A 3,874-nucleotide genomic window follows, 5' to 3' on the forward strand; every position below is an offset into this window, starting at 1 on the left:
ATCATATTTTAATCCTTGCGAATTTCGTATATATTATTATTAAATTAATGTTGTATCGATTTTTGTATGTTATAAAGTTCGGATTTCAAAAATAATAAAAATATATCCATATGACTTGGGTGTCTTAGCTTGAAACGAAACCTAAATTAAAACTTATGAAAAAAATATATGAGTATATATATTTGAGTTCCTTCAGCCAAAAACGAAACCGAAACCAAAACTTATGAAAAAATATAAAATAAATAAAAATATTTATAAAAATAAATAAAATTATTTATTAAAAAAAAAATAGATGATTTAAGTGACATCATCTATAGTCGAAACCGAAACCAAAACTTATGAAGAATTCTTGGTAAAATTATTTATGACAAGAAATAGAACATAGCTATTAAACGACCCGGGTGTAAGCGTGACCCACAAAAGAACACACACGCTATCGTATTAATATATAGATAAACATTAAATTATAATTATAGCATTGTATCAATAGCAAAGAGAAGGCGATGAAGGCTAAGGAGAAAACTAAAAAGAATCCCAAGAGGAAGAAGAAGAAGAAGAAGAAGAAGAAGAAGAAGAAGAAGAAGAAGAAGAAGAAGAAGAAGGAAAGCAAAAGTAGTGGAAAAAATGAAGACGTTGTTGAAGAAAAAAGAGAAATAGAAGAGAGATTAGAAGAAAACGAAGAAGTAGATCAAAGTAAATGGACGTTAAGGAAAAGAAATAAAATACGAGGAAGCAACAAGAGCAGAAGAAGAAAGTGAGAAGAAAACGAAGATTTAACGTAGGACAATAGCAGGAAGAAGGGGGAAAAGATAAAGATAATTAAGGAGAACTAATGAAGGATATCTAACAATAATAATAACGCCTACCACAACTAATTATAATAATACTGCTAATAAGATGAAGAAGGGGAAAAAAGAAGGAAAGAGATTAAGAAAAAAATATTACAATAACTACATAAAAAGAATTAACTCGAGGAAATAAAATGTACAGGAGAAAGAGACGTCGAAGCAAATGTGAAAAAAAAGTATAAGGAGACGAAGAAGAAAGGAAATGAGCAAGAGATAAAAAAAACAGAGAGAAGTCAGAGAAAGGTCTAAAACAGAAAAGATAGAAGAAAAAAGAAGAAGAAGACGAAGATAAAGAAGGATAAGAAGGAAGAAAGAAAGAAAAAAGAAAGAACTGGCGGAGGAGGAAGAGGACGAGAAATGCAAAGGACAAAAAGGAGATGTGAAGAACAGTAGAAGGAGAAGAAATTGCAAACAAATCAGAGGGACAAAAAATTAAAAAAAAAATAAATAAAAAAAATACGAAAAACTAAAATTAAAGAAAAACTAATTAAAACAAAAATAAAAAAAATAAAAAAAAATAAGAAAAGTAAAGAATGGAAAATAAAACATGAATAAAAAAATATCTGGTGTCGGGATAATTCTTGAAAAAGCGAAAAGCAAACGACATCTTTTTCTAGCTTCCCCCTTCCCATAAAAAAGATGTCGGTAAGTTAAAAAATAAAATGTAACAAAAAAAAAACAAAAAAAAAAACAACCGGAAATGTTTTATTCTTGCTTTTTTTCTCTCAGTACACAACACAAAGATTTAATTAATTTTAATATTAAGGCTAGTCTTATCCAAGAAAAACACCAGCGTAAAGGTTCAATTGATCCGAGATTGAAAAGAAAAAACTGAAGGAATGAAATAAAATAAAGGAACGCGTTCGTGAGTTTCATTAACTTTTAATAAATAATTAAATTTCGTCTAAAGGAAACTATAATTGGAAAGAAGAAAAAAAGGCAAAATTAACCATGAAAATGAAAAAAAAAAATCGAACAACAAACGAAACATTGCAGTGAATGTTGAAGTTATGAGTTTATTCAACCCCGAATAGAAATCAAGCTTCCTATTAGAGACTAACAAAAATACAGAAGTAAGACATCCATTAAACGTCCAGTTTGAAACATCCCAGCCGAGTTTATTTGTGATAAGGTCAGTCATATTACAGACAGTACTTTTTAAAATTTTCTTACTAAATTGGATGACTTTTATCAAGATCGAAAACTCTAACAGGATAAGATTAATATAATGAAATTCCTGTTAGTTGAGAGTTAAGAAAACTTTTGAAACGATTGGGAAATATTATTGGCATCGTCAAAGCTCAAATTACCAATGGCAATCGTTCAAAACAGGAAGCTGGATACTTCTGCAGTTTACAGAACGTGCAATTTTTTATATGATCTAGTAAAATCCGGTTTTTATGGTTTCTTTTTGTTTATTAAATTGTTAGGATAAAGTACAGAATAATTTACAAAGCCCCTAACCCGAACCCTAACCATCCCGATGTTAACATTGTGTTTGTCTATAATTATTTTATGATTTATTGAGATTGTCGGACTGACTTCCTCATCTTGGTTGTTATAGTCACAACGTTTCAGCCGTTTTGCCCTCCGGTCTTCATCAGGTGTTTTGTATCGAACTGGGGAGCCGTTTTTTAGGAGTCTCGAACCCAACCCTTTATTATTATTATTACGGGGGTACGTGTCCTAGTGACATATGGCCGAGTGGTCCTAGACGTTGTATCAAACTTTACAGTTACCCAAAGTGCTGAGTTCAATCCTGAACGAAGGCAGTGAAAAGTAACATTCAAAACAGAGAATCAGCAACTATGTCCCAGAGCCTAGCTAGAGTCTGAACACGGTAACCCCGTAATTAGAATAAAGGGTTGGGTTCGAGACTCCTAACAAACGGTTCCTCAGTTCGATACAAAACACCTGATGAAGGTCAGAGGGCAAAACGGCCGAAACGTTGTGACTAAACAACCAAGATGAGGAAGCCAGTCCGACAATCTCAATAAATGAAAACACCTCATCTCAAAAATACAGACAATCATTATTTTATGATCTCACAGCAGTATATAAACTTTAGAAGGACAAGTGTCTGTTTATAGTGGATTTGTAACAACCTGCAGGGACCCAGTTCAGTTCACATGGCCGAGTCTTTGACGAGAAGCTCCGTTTGTGGGAGTTTATCTTGACGCGAGGCACTTGGATAAGAATACTTCTTTTACTGGGGTAGCAAATCGAGACATTGTGAATCTGTTATGGTAATGAACCCGTGTTAAGAAGAGAAATGGATTAGGTTGCATGTGAGTAATATACCAGCAGAGAATTGCATTAAGGTAACTTGTAGAAAAAAAAATCCAACACTTTCCCACGGGCTTTAGCAACATATTTGCTATTGGGTTTTCATTTAAAGTCTGTAGTGAAAGGCAGTCCCAGCAGATTATCACATCAAGTGAAATCTCCAATTGAAGAAACATTTATTTCTACTGGGATCCAAGGGTTGGTGACGGAATAGGAGAAGCTTGGATTTAGAAGCGTATAAATACAAAGGCGTATTTTTAAGCCAGTGCACTACGTGTTTTAGATATAAGGAAAGAAAGTCAGGATGATAGATGTAACCAGTGAAAACACTTGCTCATCAACAATAACCCATTTTCTTTGCAGAACGTATATGTATATAACATTAAAGTGAAAGCATACTTATTGAAATTAAAAAAATATATATATGCCTTGGCTATTTTTCATGTACGAACCACTACAAGGCACCAAGGAAAGGCATCTTAGACAAAGACAGTTCTTGCGACGATACATGTTTCAGTAGTAATTAAAATCGTGGACACACAGAAGACTAGGATTCTGATAAAAATAGAACCCAATAAGAAAAGCAATATCCAACTCCTAAACACTTAACATTCCAAATATCCTACGTATATAAAAGAATACGTGTCTCAGTTTTCTGTGATTCTTTTCTTTTGAATCTGTGGACACAGAATGGCGCCAGAAAGTAATGACATCATAAAGAGAACGACGTCATAGATTCA

This window comes from Euprymna scolopes, chromosome 16 (assembly GCF_053919585.1).
Source record: "Euprymna scolopes isolate OS-2025 chromosome 16, ASM5391958v1, whole genome shotgun sequence".
Classification (NCBI taxonomy): Eukaryota; Metazoa; Mollusca; class Cephalopoda; order Sepiida; family Sepiolidae; genus Euprymna; species Euprymna scolopes.